This window comes from Trachypithecus francoisi, unplaced genomic scaffold, assembly GCF_009764315.1.
Source record: "Trachypithecus francoisi isolate TF-2019V2 unplaced genomic scaffold, Tfra_2.0 Contig00157, whole genome shotgun sequence".
Classification (NCBI taxonomy): Eukaryota; Metazoa; Chordata; class Mammalia; order Primates; family Cercopithecidae; genus Trachypithecus; species Trachypithecus francoisi.
In genome coordinates this window covers 158206-174771 of record NW_022680494.1, presented here as the reverse complement: position 1 = coordinate 174771, position 16566 = coordinate 158206, and the positions used below count along the sequence as shown (strand labels likewise).

Below are 16566 nucleotides of genomic sequence, written 5' to 3'. Positions count from 1 at the left end.
GTCAGCAGAAGTTATTTTTGCAACTAACAAGCTGATTTGGAAATTTCCATGGAAAGTCAGAGGATCTAGAACAAGCAAAAAGACCTTGGAAAAAGGAAAGAAAGTTGGAGAGCTTCCATTTCCCATATGCAGAAAGCTGAAACTGGACCCCTTCCTTACACCTTATACAAAGATTAACTCAAGATGGATTAAAGACTTAAACTTAAGACCTAAAACCATAAAAACCCTAGAAGAAAACCTAAGCAGTACCATTCAGGACATAGGCATGGGCAATTCTTCATGACTAAAACACCAAAAGCATTGGCAATGAAAGCCAAAACAGACAAATGGGATCCTTTTAAACTAAAAATCTTCTGCATAGCAAAAGAAACTATCATCAGAATGAACAGGCAACCTACAGAATGGAAGAAAAATTTTGCAACCTATCCAACTGAAAAAGGGCTATTATCCAGAACCTACAAAGAACTTAAACAGATTTACAAGAAAAAAAACAACCGCATCTAAAAGTGGTTGAAGAATATGAATAGACACTTCTCAAAAGAAGTGTCTGCAGCCAACAAACGTATGAAATAAAGCTCATCATCAGTGGTCATTAGAGAAATGAAAATCAAAACCACAATGAGATACCATCTTATGCCCTGTTAGAATAGCAGTCATTAAAAAGTCAGAAAACAACAGATGCTGAAGAGGATGTGGAGAAATAGGAATGCTTTTACACTGTTGGTGGGAGTGTAAATTAGTTCTACCATTGTGGAAGACAGTGTGGCAATTCCTCAAGGATCTGGAACTAGAAATACCATTTGACCTAGCAATCCCATTGGGTATTTACCCAATTCCTTTGGGTATATACCCAAAGGATTTTAAATCATTGTACTATAAAGACACATGCACACATATGTTTATTGCAGCATTATTCACAATGGCAATGACTTGTAACCAACCAAAATGCCTACCAATGATAAACTGGATAAAGAAAATATGGCACATATATACCATGGAATACTATGCAGCCATAAAAAAGGATGAGTTTATGTCCTTTGCAGGGACATGGATGAAGTTGGAAACCATCATTCTTAGCAAACTAACACAAGAACAGAAAACCAAACACCACATGTTCTCACTCGTAAGTGGGAGTTGAACAAGGAGAACACATGGACACAGGAATGGGAAAGTCACACACTGGGGCCTGTCAAGGGGTGGGAGGGTAGGAGAGGGATAGCATTAGGAGAAATACCTACTGTACATGCTGGGCTGATGTGTGCAGCAAACCACAATGGCACATGTATATCTATGTAACATACCTGTACATTCTGTACATGCACCTCAGAACTGATATATACTCACTTGGGTATAAATTTGGACCAATGAAATATAATTAATTACAGTTGGCCCTTGAACAACACAAGGTTTAGAACCCGTGCACAGTCGAATATTAACTTGTAACTTTTTACTCCCCCAGTGCTTAACAACTAATAGCCTACTGTTGATTGGAATACTTACCAATAACATAAACAGCTAATTAGCACATCTTTTGTATGCTATACATACAGTACACTGTATTCTCCAAATAAACTAAGTTAGAGAAAACAAAATGTTATTAAGAAAATCATAAGGAAGACGAAATACATTTACTTCTCATTAAACAGAAATCGACCTTCTTGAAGGTCCTCATCCTCATCTACATGTTTAGTAGGCTGAGGAGGAGAAAGGAGAGGAGAAGTTGGTCTTTCTGTTTCAGGGATGGGTGGTAGAGGTGGAAGAAAAAAGTAGATCTGCACAGTTCAGACCTACATATGTCAATGAGCAGTTATAAAGAGTTTAGAAATAAATCCTTCAATTATAGTCAATAGATTTTTTTAATGGTGCCAAAACAAAGGAGGCAAAGATAGTCTTCTCAATAAATGGTATTGAGACAATTAGTTATTCATATGTAAAAAGACAAATTTCAACCCTTACCTCTTATTATAACCAAAAATGTATTCAAAATGAATGACAGATGAAAATGTAATAATTAAAACTCTTAAACTTTTAGGAAACATCAACAACATAGGACAATGTCTTCAGGGCCATGGACTGGGAAAGATTTCAGAAATATGAGTTCCAAAGTACAATCATTAAAAGAATTGATCAGTTGAACTTCAAAAGTACAATCCTTTAAGGAAAAGCACTGATCAGTTGAAAGTCATCAAAATGAAAACCTTTTCCATTTTGAGACACCACTGAGAAAACCAAAACACAAGCCGTAAACTGCGAGGGGAGGTTGGCTAACTATGTTCCTGGTAAAAGACTTTTTATCTAGAAAATGTGTAAAGCAAAACAAAACACTATTCAGTAATAAGACACAAATTATTTTTTAATGGGCAAAAATAAATTATTCAACATTTCACTAAATAGAGTATACATGAGAAGATACTTAATATCTTAGACATTAGCTAAAAGCAAATTAAAACTATAGTGAGGTCAGATGCGGTGGCTCATGCCTGCAATCCCAGCACATTGGGAGGTCAAAGTGAGTGGATTATTTGAGGCGACAAGTTCAACACCATCCTGGCCAATAGAAAAAGACCCCATGTCTACCAAAAATATAAAAATTAGGCACTGGTAGTGGTGCAGGTCTGTAGTCGCAGCTACTTGAGAGGGTGAGGCATGAAAATTGCTTAAACCCATGAGATGAATGGAGGTTTTAGTGAGCCGAGATCACACCACTGCTCACCAGCCTGACTAACAAAGCAAGACTCTATTTTGAAAAATAAAAACAAACAAAAAAACCCTACCATGAGACAAAATTTTACACCCATAAGTATGGCTATAACAAAACAAAACAAAAAAGATATTAACAAGTGTTGGCTAGGTAATGGAAAAAATAGAGACCCTTTATATCACCATTAGTGAGAAGGCCAACTATATTACAGCTCGTCTGAAAAATCATCTGTCAGTTTCTTAAAACATTAAACATAAATTTGCCATGTGAGATACCAATTTCAACCCTAGATATCTATGCAAAGATATGAAAACATATATTCATGCAAAAAATGGTATGCAAATAATTGTTCATAGAAGTGTTACTAATAATAATAAACAAGTGGAAACAGACCACATGCCACTAAAAAAAAATGGATTCAAAAGATGTGGTATATCCATACAATGGAAAATAAGTTAACCATAAAAAAAATTGATGCGTGCTACAATATGGATGGACATTGAAAATGTTATGTGAAGTAAAAGAAGCCAGTGCAAAAGACTACATATTATATTAGTTCATTTATATGAAATACATAGAAAAAGGCAAATCTTATAAAGACAGAAAGTGGATCAGCAAGGCTGTCACTCCAACACACCCACCCAAGTCTGATTTTAAAGGGTATGAAGCCCCATTAAATGGATGTTATTTAAGTTTTGATATATGGAAACAGCAATATTAAGTCTTGGTTTCAAAATATGTTTAACCTCTTCTGAGTTATGTAGAACAGGAAAATATTTTTTACTCACAAATGTTGGACATGACAGTATTTCCCCTCTGCCTTAATCCACTTATCCTGCAACCCTATAGGAAGCCAAAAACTGTTTTATTTGATTGACACAGTAAAAGTTATTGATAGTTGGATATGCACACATGGGCTGCATCTATCTATAAAAAGGAAACAATGGAGCCAATTTTTCAAGTAATTCAAGCAAAATTAAATGTTCACACCTTTTAAACCTGGAAACTATACAAAGGAAAATGGTGCTCTGTACACGAAGAGCATAAGGTAGTTTTTGCTATCTGTAAGCCTCTTCCTGCATTTTGCCTATATTTCCTATGCAGATATTATTGAGGTGATCAGGTAGGTGACTTCAATTTTTATGTTTTTCAACAAATTCAAGTACCAATAGCTTTCAAATGATATTTAATAGCTATTTTAAACACAGAGGACCTAGTCTATAATATTTTGTCCTGATATAAATACTTATTGCAAGTAGTAGATGGTAATAGAATAAAACAATACTGAATAATGGGTAGTGGTTCTTTAAACATGGAGTAGAGATAAATCTTAGAAATTTAGGACATTTCTAACTTTTGGAGATTGTGCAGTTTTAAGTTTTTAATGCATGCAATTAATGTCAATTTTATGATATTTTGATTAAAGTATTCTCATGTTTGCTGTATGTATTTTTGCTTGCCTTATGACAATTTTAACCATACTGTATCAGTAACATTTCAAAAATGTATTTAAATTATAACATGTTAAAATCAAAGGACTGTCAAATATTCCATATGGATTTCTTTTAAGAATGTGGGAAATAACTTTAATAATTTTTCTCTTTTTTAAAAACTCACATTAGCATTTTTTTTTTTGCAATAGCATCATTTTAACCCCCAACTGCATATTCACAGGATAACTAGCATTTTTTACAAATAACATTTTGAATTTGTTCTTCTTGACATGTTTATGTTTATATGCATTTTGCATTTCTCTATCTCATTTTTTTGAAATCCAGATGTGGCCAATTTCAATATTTTGTGTGACATTCATTTTTTTTTCTTTCTTTTACTATCTAGCATCTCTCTTTTACGGATTTTTCGCAAATGAGTTGTTTTTGAATTCTCTTTCATCCCTTTATTTTCCTTTTCAATATCACCCCAGGAACCATCATAAAGAGAAACGCAGATGATATAACCAGTAATGACCGTGGTGAAGATAAAGGTATTTTTTGATTTTTCAAAGCTCAACCCTGATGCATGATTTTATATCTGTCTATCTCTCTCTGTGTTTTTTTTTTTCATTTCAAACTTGTTTTTCTTCCCTTATTTGACTCTAGTACACTTTGATGTGCTTCTTTATTTTCTTCTTGTACAGAAATCACTGTCATTTTTAACCCCAGTTACCATGCACAAGAGACAAATCACTGTGTGGAAGTATAAATATTGTTTCTATACATGAAAAGAGTAATGAATTATTGTTCACAGAGAAGCTCACCTTTTTTTTTTTTTTCTTTTTTGGCTTGGTCACAAGAAGAAAAAGTAGAATTTTAAAATGTGCATGTATAGTCTCTTTTCTCCCTTCCAAATGTTATTTTGTAAGTTAATATACTACTTTGGAGCTTTGGTCTTCCTAATTGGTTTTGCAAACTGCAAAACTCTTCAGCACTTTAAAATAATTATTTCAATGGGACTGAAATTTCAGTTTTGTTTGTTTGGTTTGCTGTTCTTTGAAAACATATTGATTCGAACACAGACATCCAATAATCTGCTCACAGTGAAGTACATCAAAAAACGTTTTAACAAGATGCTGTTGTTAATGAATCCTGATACTTTCAGTACTGCCTTTTACAGCATTTGAAGAAAAGTAATAGCTCAGAAATGAAAAATGACAAAAGGCTAGCTATGTGCATCTTTGTTTTCACACCACACCACTGTTCTTTGAAAATATGTTTCTCCTTAAAATGTTTTGCTGCTGTGAAGTTTCTTTTTAAGGTGACAAAATTGCTTAATAAATTATCTACCAATAGTGGAAATATTTTTCATAAAGATGGAATATCTGTGCACTCATGCAGAAAATACACACACTGTTTTTCTCCTCTTTGTGGAGAAGAAAATTTTTTTTAAAGGAGAAGCTACAAGAAAGTACTCAAGCAAGTCCTTCCACATTGGTAAGGCTCTATATGATTAGCTAACTGCACAATTTTTTTCCCATCTGGGAGAAAATGCATGGAATTCCATTTATTTTTCCTAAACAATAACGCCCTGACTGGACCTTTGGGTCTCTGAAAGGCCAAGCCCAAAAGTGAGTGCTGTATTATCCTTGCTGGTCAAGCCCCATTTCGTTGAAAGCGTCTTTTTACCGGTTCTTGTAGTTGCTCCCTTCCTTGCTTATCTTCATAAATCAACTATTCTCCAAGAAAAGAAGTCTTGCCAACACTCTTTTCATGCCTGGTCTTCCATTAACATTTTGATCATTATTATTTTTACAGAGCCCATAGGGTTGTCATTGCCTTAAGTAGCTCTCTAAGAGGTCTTGATTCTGAAGGTGGTAGAAGTTCAAAATATACATCTTCTTCTGGTAGCCCTTCTTTGATAAGGCTTCCAAATGCCTGACATTTTATCAGTATTGAGCAAATATATAAAAATGAAATAAACTTTTGTTCTTTCATACCTTATACTGCTCTGATTTGTATCCTGTTTGGTCTCCTCTAACATACTTCCTTTTGATAATTAAGATCTATTATCACATTGTTCCCAGTGAATGTTTATTACGATTAAAATGCCATCTAATTTTCTCTTCATATTGATGAGTTGTGATTTTTTGACTTTGCTACAATATAACAACTGGTTATTACTTCCACAAGTTCAAGAGAATCTTGTCATATGTTTTATGAAAGATAAGCAATATTAATTTCACATATTTTCAAGGGAGCACTTTAAAGCAGTCCTTCAAAATCTCTACTTATTATTTTTCCCACAATTTACTAGCCAACTGCTGGTAGTGATAAAAGAAATGAGGCCGAAACATAGGAAATTAGGAACCAGAAAGAAGCAGTGAATCATGAGAAAGGCCATTTTTTATTCATATAGCAGAAGACATTTTCCATAGGGTATGATGAATAAATGATTAATAGAAGATTTTTACTTTATATTTGAATTTAATATGAGAAATAAAAGCCACTTTTCTGCCATGGATTAAATATCTACAAAGAAATATTTGGGTAACTTGACACAAAACAGTGTCACTGTTTTGTGTCAAGTTACTGTGACCAGTGGGTATGTCATGTCTTCTGTGTGCACTCAGTAAAACTGTGATCATAATTCATTCAAATTGGAGCCACTGTACAAACAATGGTAATTCATATCCTCAGAATTCCTTTCTGGTATCTCAAAAGTGTGCCTGTGAATTATGAGGGGAAAAAATTATTGAAGAAAAAATTGAAAATAAATGTGCATACATACTTGGAGTTTTCTTTTAGTAACAAAGATATATAAATTATTTGTACACATACACATCTGTATCTAGAAATGTTTATAGGGGAGGTCAGTTTTCTGAAGACTAAATGCAGCCCTAATGGCAGATTAATGTTATAAACAGGTTGTTTAATCACAACTTTTATTTCTTTCTTCTTTCTTCTTTTTTTTTTTTTTTTTTTTTTTTTTTTTTTTTTTTGAGACGGAGTCTCGCTCTGTCGCCCAGGCTGGAGTGCAGTGGCCGGATCTCAGCTCACTGCAAGCTCCGCCTCCCGGGTTTACGCCATTCTCCTGCCTCAGCCTCCCGAGTAGCTGGGACTACAGGCGCCCACCACCTCGCCCGGCTAGTTTTTTGAATTTTTTAGTAGAGACGGGGTTTCACCCTGTTAGCCAGGATGGTCTCGATCTCCTGACCTCGTGATCCGCCCGTCTCGGCCTTCTAAAGTGCTGGGATTATAGGCTTGAGCCACCGCGCCCGGCCAATCACAACTTTTCAGAGAGCAGGCACTGTAGTCTCCAACTTTCTATCATTACAGATCACTGTTTTTACATCATTATTAATTTAAATAATAAAGTAAATTATGAAGAGGAATCATTGGCTGTAAGTCATAATGGGAGTTTATAGTCCCTGTGAAAATAGAAATCATCTAAATAATTTGGATTCTTTTAAATAGAAAATGTAATAGTAGTCATGTTCCTTAGAAACCCTTATCAAGTGTCATATCATCCATAAAATTAATGTGCTTACTTCAAGTTAAAATAGGGAAATCAGTGAATCTCTTTTGTTCTTAATTTACCATCAGTGAGTCAGTAAGATCTTTATTGTGTTTCCTTACATTGCTTTTTTTCCAGATATTCATGAACAGAATAGTAAGAAGCCAGTCATGGTCTATATCCATGGGGGATCTTACATGGAGGGCACTGGTAACATGATTGATGGCAGCATTTTGGCCAGCTATGGGAACGTCATCGTTATCACCATTAACTACCGTCTGGGAATATTAGGTAAGCGATTTCATCAGGTGAATGACTGAGCAAGAAGAAACAAGAAAGGTCCACTTCTTGTTTTGATGGGACTCATGGATTTGAATCCTGTTATTTCAGTTCCTGATTAATTCCATGTATGATATTTACTTTATGTGATCAGATATTTTTTTTTTCCTTTTTCTAACTTCATGCAACATAGCCATTTATTGTTTTATTATTGGGTTTTTTTTTCATTCACTTCTGATCCAATAATTTTATTTTATGAAAGTTGAATCCCTTCTCAAACCAATGGCCACTTCAAGATCATCAAGATAAAATGAAATTTTATTTAAGCATGTTTCTTCTTGGAATTAAATGAATGTGTATTTATCCACATAGGCGTGTATAATGAACACATATTTGATGATATGATAATTAGTAATGGCCATAGATCTTAGCTTTCTGGTCTGATTGTGTTAGTGTATGAATTAGTATATTATATGGAGAAAAAGATTTTATCCAGTTCTCTGATTATGTTGAGGCTTTGGAAGATCTCCTGTTTGGGTTCCACTGCATTTGCATGCGAGGAACCTTAAGTATTAGTTGACTTTTATTGCATTTGATGATTTACGATTCAAGGCCAAGTACATGGAAATTCAAGTTTAGCTCCTCCTTGTTTAGGTGTTTCATTCGTTTTCTTCTAATTGTCGGAAGGAAGATTATACAACTTCAGGGTAAGATTTCAATAACTTCTTAGATGACCTTTCCTGCTGTTGGCTAGTTTGTGAATAATATTCCTAGACCTCTGTAAAAACGTTTATTTTCTGTGCAAAAATCCTTTGAAATGATGTCAAAAACAAATTTTTTAACAAATTATCAATGAGAGAGGTTTATATTGGTTGCATTGTGATTATGATACAATATGAAATATAAAATACAATGGAGGCTGCTCATAGCAGCTCTCTCCTATAGTTGCAGTACTTTGGGAGGTCCAGGTGGGCAGATCACTTCAGGTCAGGAGTTTGAATCCATCCTGGCAAACGTTGTGACACCCTGTCTCTACTAAAAATACAAAAATTAGCCAGATATGGCAGCAGGTACCTGTAATACTAGCTACTAAAGAGGCTGATCCAGGTGAATCTCTGCAACTCAGAAAGCTGAGGTTGCAGTGAGCTGACATTGTGCTACTGCACTCAGCCTGGACAACAAAGTGAGATTCATCTCAAAAATAAAATAAATAAATAAATAAATAAATAGGACTAAAGGAGGTCAAACAAGAAATATGTCTGAAAATGTTTTCTTCAAATAGGTAAATATTTTCAAGAATATTTTATTTTCAATCAGATTATTTTATTTTGAGTGTGTCAGTGTGTCTTTTTTTTTTTTATTCCTGTGTGAACACATTAACCTGTAAGAAACCATAAAATGTGGTGAATTGCTGAGACACCTAAGAGGTGACTTGAAACCAACCCAAATTCCATCAATAATAGACTGGATAAAGAAAATGTGGTGCATATAACCCATGGAATATTATGCAGCCATATAAAAGATGAGTTCGTATTCTTTGCAGGGACATGGATGAAGCCAGAAAAAAATCATTGTCAGCAAACTATCACAAGGACAGAAATCCAAACACTTCATGTTCTCACTCATAAGTAGGAGTTGAATAATGAGAATACATGGGCACAGGGAGGTGAATATCACACACCGAGGTCTGTCCAGTAGTTGGGGGATGGGGAAGGGATAGCATTAGGAGAAATACCTAATGTAAATGATGAATTGAGGGATGCAGCAAATCAACGTGGCACATGTATACCTATGGATCAAACGTGCATATTGTGAACATGTACCCTAGCACTTAAAGTATAATAAACAAAGAAAAAAAAGAAAAAGAAACCCTAAGAGCAATGCATTTCTTACATTGAAATACAAGTCACTCACAGATTTTGTTAAAGTTATCTTTTGAACTATTGATAAAGAATTCAAAATTCCAGGTTGGTTTTTGCATTAAACAAAATAACCCCAACAGAAAAAAAAAAAAAAAAAAAAAAACCTTTTAATGTCAAACATTTTGTTATTGTTGGGTTTTTTTTGTTTTTTTTTTTTCTATTTTTTTTGCAGTTTTCTGTGAACCCATCTTGGTGGAATAATGTCTCTGAACTTTTGCGTAGCAGTGATTGACCACTTCACTGAATATTTTTTGTAGGCTCTGGCCAGTTGCTTTGGCTACTAGTGTTGGAAACAGGAAATTGTGCTTTTGGTGTTTTAAAAAGGTCTACTCTGACAAAGAGGTGGAAGGAGGAAAGCATGTATAAGGCACTGCACAGTCCCTCTTCAAAGGGAGCAGTGTGTGCAATGCCTGTAGCCAGGCCACAAGGAAGAAAACTTGGACATCCTTTGCTGAAGGAAGCAGTGGGCATTGAGAAAATTCTGTTTGCTGGAATTATAAAATATTATGTTGCATGCATGATGGATTGACATGACTGATAAGATTGGTAAGATTGAGTTTCAAAAGAAATTGATCTCTTTTTCTCCCAAAACCCCAGTTGTACAACTCTACACTATATTTTTTTAATCAGTTTTTTTTTTTTTTTTTTTTTTTTCCTCCTAAGTCAATTGCAGATCTTGCAAAGTTGCCTGGGAACTATACACACTTATTTTAGAGGAAGAAAAAAACTCATTGAAAAATCCTAAGTCTACTTTTTGCTATGTAGATTTTTTTAAGTCATAAGATAACAGAAAGCTATAAAATTTGTGGAGAAGAACAAAAGAAGTGATTTAGCATGCTATACTGTCTATTTACATTCTTCCAATGAGCTAGTGTGGAAAAGCAAAATGCACTACAGACCCCATTTCATGTGATGCAATGAAATGTGCCAAATTTGGCAATTATAAAGGGTGATAGAGACTTTAAAATGTGACTGTATTGATCTTTACTATGCATCTTGCATTCACTATTGTCCTCTTGAAAATGGCTAAGCAGCATTTACTTTTATGATCATAATGGAAGTGGAATCTAACATTAGAAAGAACATAGATTGCAGCTTTGACATACAGGAGCTAACATCTTTCCTTTACCTCTACTGTGAGACAGCTAACTTTTTCTGAGACTCGTTCCTTAGGAGTAGAAAGCAGTGATATTCTCTCCTTTGCAAGGTTGTTGTACAGTATAAAATTTCCATGGTTCAAAATATCACACTTTACCTCATAAATATATAATCTGTATAATTATTTGTCAACAAATAATAACCTTTTATAAGAGGTTTTATGGACTCATGTAGGTGAAGTTTCATAGGCTGTCAACAGAAATCATTATACCCAGTCACATTACAATTAGTGCTATTAATACCATTATACATTGTATTAATGCTACTGTTCATCCACAGTAAGAATTGCAGCTGATCCAATATGTATTGGTAATATCTATCAAATATTGGCATCCAAACTAAACCACATTAATTTAAAACATCATTACGGCCGGGTGCAGTGACTCATTCCTGTAATCTTAGCATTTTGAGAGGCCGAGGCTGGCAGATCGCTAGGTCAGGAGATCGAGACCATCCTGACCAATATGGCGAAACCCCATCTCTAAATATACAAAAATTAGATTAGTGTCATGGAGCCTTCCTGTAATCCCAAGCTGAGGAACAAGAATCCCTTGAACTCAGGAGGGGAGGTTGCAGTGAGCCAAGATTGAAACCCTGCACCCCAGCCTGGAAACAGAGCAAGACTCCATCTTAAAAATATATGTATATACATTTAATAAATATATTTATAATATATTTATATATTCATCATTATTATTTATTTATATTTATATATTCATATGCATTATAAACATAATATAAAATAATATATATTATGAATATATAAATTAATAAAATATAAATATTTAAATAAATAAAATATAAAATATACATATGTAAATAGATATATACAGTTCTAGATACTAAATAAATCAGAAGACCATCATGTTTGCTTTTTGAAGTATAAGTTTCATTTTTGTTTTGTGGGTTTTTTTAAATAATCAGAACTGTGCTACACAATCTTCCTTGCCGTTGACCATATAATTTATAATCCAACCAGGACATGTTTGAGAGTTGCTCAATGAATAAATTGAGATATATCTTCATACTATAAGGTAATTATTTGTATTTACATGAAGTGTCTTCTGATTGAATTTGTGTTCAGTTTTTTTTTTTTTTTTTTAAAGAAATGGCACGTCTATAGACAGAATTCCTGTTTATTCTGCTGTAAAACCTTGTCACTAGGAAGGTATATATGTTACCAGAAAGGGATCTGATCCTAATCCAGACTCGAGAGGGTTCTTGGATCTAGTACATGAAAGAACTGGATAAGAATCCATACAGTGAAATAGTTTATTAGGAAAATAAAGGAATAAAGAATGACTGCTCCATAGGCAGAGCAACTCAGAGAACTGCTATTGGCTATTTTTATGTTATTTTTTGATAATATGCTAAACAAGGGGTGAGTTATTTATTAGTTTTCCAGGAAAGAGGTGGCAATTCCTGTAGCTGAGGTATCCTCCCCATCTCAGGTGATATAGGGTAATTCCTGTCATTGCCATGGCATTTGTAAACTGTCGTGGTACTGGTGGGAGTATCTTTAGCATGCTAATACGTTATAATTGGCTTAGTATAATGAGCAGTGAGGTGGACTAGAGGTCACTCTCATTGCCATCTTGGTTTTGGTGGGTTCTGGCTAGCTTCTTTACCACGTTCTTTTATCAATAAGGCTTTATGACCTATATCTTGTGCTGACCTCCTATCTCATCCTGTGACTAAGAATGCCTAATCTCCTGGGAATGCAGTGTAGTAAGTCCCAGCCTTATTTTACCCAGCCCCTATTCAAGATGGAGATGGGAGATGCTGTGATTCAAAACCCTCTCACATATATATTCAAGACTTTGGAAAACTTAGAGTTTTCTCAGAAATTCATGATAGTCCAAAGACTTTCAGTGTAAAAGAGAAAGTGCCTTATTCATGTTTTTTGATGGAAACAACTGGAATTTACTTATATACAGTTTTTATCTTCCCACTTCCAATAGTCTCCAAGAGCAAGGCTTTGTACCTGAGGTGGATTTTATCTACCTTCATTAAAATGTGTATTTCTATTTCTGTTTATCTTTTATGGTATTATCACATTTTTGATCATTCTATGATTTCATGCCTCATGTATGCTGAAATTAACTATTGCTTTGAAACAGTCTCAACTATACTTTGTAATGTCAACTTATTGTGTGTCTCAGTGAGGCCAGCAAAGCATTGTTGCAGATATTACTTCACTTCATCTTTATTAACTCCCTTGGAAGAGTTAACCTTGTGTCTTACCTAAGAGGAGATGAAGGCTTGGAGGTAATGACATTGACTCATGGCATCACATCTTCTAGCAGTCAGAGCAGGGACTGAAACGCAGGTGTAACTGAAGCCGGAGCTCTGACTTACCACTCAGAATGCATCCACAGCCTGATTAATCATTGCCAAGTATGAATTAGTAAACTATGGAATGAGTGAAGAAAGTGAGTATTACTTCAGCATCAGATGTATCTGCCATCATTGTGCAAAAAAAGTTCTTACTGCTGATCAAGATACACAACTGTGGTAAGATTCTTACAGTGTATTTTTAAGTTCCTCAGAGTAAGTCCTTGAAGGCTAATTTGTTTCCATTCAATCATTACTGGTTTATTATGGTGCACAGTGTGGTTGTCATCAACCCTAACAATGGCATTTGTCACATCAAAACTCATCAGTGCCATAAAACTAGTGTTTCATTGGGAAGTTTGGTGTTTAACCCCAGTTCCCATGTCATTTCCTGCTTGCTGTCTTTTGCATATAAATTGAGTCATATGATCATTTCAGTGTCTTTCTTGCCTGACAGCTAGTTTCTGATTTTAAGAAAAGTTGCCTGCAGTTTTATATGACTGATTTTTTTCAAGGATTAGATAGATAGATATAGAGATAGATATCTATGTTTATAGATGATAGATATCAGGAACCCCTGCTAATGTTTCAGATACTATAGCTGTCGTGAAAATTTTTACCTTAGAATAGGCTGTGTCATGGTTTTCTGAAGTTGTCTTTCTCTTTAAGATCATTCATTGCATAAACCTATTACGCATTTTAGAGTCATGTGTGAATATAAGACAGAAATGGTTTGATATAAAAGCACCCAATGTGCATAGCAGAAACAGCATTTTTAGTAATAATTTGGGTGATTTAACATGCATCACTATTGTAGCTGCAGATTCTGAAGATTGATAGGTGTGGACAGATCTCTTGGGAGTGAACAAAACTCTTCAAGATCATGTTTCTGCTCTCAGAATCATCATTTGCTTGAACTTTCCTCTTCTGCCTCCTACTGGCTCAAAATGTCCACTACATTCATTGAACTTTTTCAGGATGTGAAAGTCAGGGGAAATAAGGATGACTGCTTTGTCATTAGGCCCTTAGAGACAAATGGAGCAGAGATGAGGACAAATGCACTGGGATAAGGAGTCTCTCACCGGGAGGATGCTATAACAGCTGATGGGAACAACAGAGCAAAGAGGCTGCCTGGTCCTCAGTTGACTCAATAGCAAGTGAAGACATTAGATGAAAAAGTATTTATTGGGGGAAGACAATTCGGGGAAGCCTGGGTCTAGTGGCTCTCCCTGTCATCCCAGTACTTTGGGAGGAATAGGTGTGACAATCCTTTGAGACTAGGAGTTTAATGCGAGCCTGAGCAACATAGTAAGACCCTGTGTCTTAAAAAAAAAAAAAAAAGGAATGAAAGAAACAATCAGATGTGGTGGTGTGTTCCTGGGGACCCAGTTACTCAAAAGGATGAGGCAGGAGGATTGCTTTGCCCCAGGAGTTCGAGACTGCAGTGCCCTGTGATTGCATACTGCACACGAGCCTGGGCAGCAGGGTGAAACTGTCTCAAATTTTTTAAAAAAGGCTAAAAAGAAAATCAAAAGGAAGAGTGAAGACAAGGTAGAAAATAAATTTCCATTCAATCATTACTGGTTTATTATGGTGCACAGTGTGGTTGTCATCAACCCTAACAATGGCATTTGTCACATCAAAACTCATCAGTGCCATAAAACTAGTGTTTCATTGGGAAGTTTGGTGTTTAACCCCAGTTCCCATGTCATTTCCTGCTTGCTGTCCTTATTGTTTTTTCTTATTTATTTATTTATTTATTATTTTATTTTATTTTTTTGGGACGGATTCTCGCTGTGTCGCCCAGGCTGGAGTGCAGTGGCCGGATCTCAGCTCACTGCAAGCTCCGCCTCCCAGGTTTACACCATTCTCCTGGCTCCCCCTCCCAAATAGCTGGGACTACAGGCGCCCACCACCTCACCCGGCTAGTTTTTTGTACGTTTTTTAGTAGAGATGGGGTTTCACTGTGTTAACCAGGATGGTATCGATCTCTTGACCTAATTTATTTATTTAATCAACAAATAAAAATTGAATATATTGGTCACATACAAAATGATGTTTTGAAATATGTATCCATCATGAAATGACTAAATCAAGCTAATTCACATCATGTGCATTGCCTTAAATGCTTATCATTTTTATGTGGTGCCAACATTTAAAATCTACTTTCTTTGACATCTTCAAGTGTTCAATTTCTTATGATTCACAGGTCGTCATATTGTACATAGATACATATGTGTGTGTAATTTTGCGTGTATACACATGAATATATGTGTGTCTAAGTGTGTGTGTATATATACAAATGTATGTAATGGTTGTTTGCTTTTGTGTTACATGCAGAGATATATGGATGTATATCTATGTGTATACATATGTATGTATATGTGTATACATATGTATATATAAAATATGTTCCTTGACTCCTTGTAGGATTATATCCCAATAAACCCATAGTAAATTTAAAATGTTGTTAGTCAAAAATACTTTAATATACCTAACCTACTAAACATCATAGCTTAGCCTAGCTGACGCTGAGCATACTTTTAACACTTATATTAGCCTGCAGTTGGGCAATATCGTCTAACACAAGTCCTATTTTATAATGTCTCATATACACTGTAGAGTATCAATTGTTGGCCTTTGTGATTGTGTGGCTGATTAAATCATTGCCTGGCATCCAAAGAGAGTATGGCACTGTGTATTGCTAGCTTGAGAAAATATGAACATTCAAAAATGATTTCTGCTGAGTATTTTTGTATTATTTTAAGATAAAAACTAACAATCCATTGAAAGTTCAAGACCATCTGTATACTATTTTGGCTATTGTGTTAAACCATTGGGTAATATAAACACAGTATTATAAATTCATCCTGTGTTTTTAACACATACAGGCAACCCTACCAAATGCCTCTGTTCGATATATAGCTGCACCTCCAAGTATCTTTTTCCTTCATTACTATTTGTTTCCTTTCTAAGCATGAATTTTTATAAAATTACTTAGAAATTACATTCATCCTTCTGCATTCTTCTTTGTTTAAACTGTGCCTAACATTTCCTATCTTTAAATAAATGAATCTGAAGTAAATGACTTCAAATCACTTTTACATCTCTTTTTTACCATGATATTATTTACTTATTTGTGTACTTATTTATTCATTTCAGTTACACTGTTTCTATTTCGTATCCATTACTGCCTGGTCAAGCTTAAGTTAAGCTTCCTTA

General features: G+C 34.8%; 1 pseudogene across 1 annotated transcript in view; it reads left to right on the top strand.

Moving 5' to 3' along the window:
- The window catches only part of LOC117069948, a 273317-nt pseudogene that overhangs the window by 114789 nt on the left and 141962 nt on the right, over nucleotides 1-16566 (top strand). The window contains exons 2-3 of the transcript XR_004431739.1: nucleotides 4626-4685; nucleotides 7790-7942. The product of XR_004431739.1 is annotated as a neuroligin-4, X-linked-like (transcript). The remainder of the gene's footprint in view (nucleotides 1-4625; nucleotides 4686-7789; nucleotides 7943-16566) is intronic.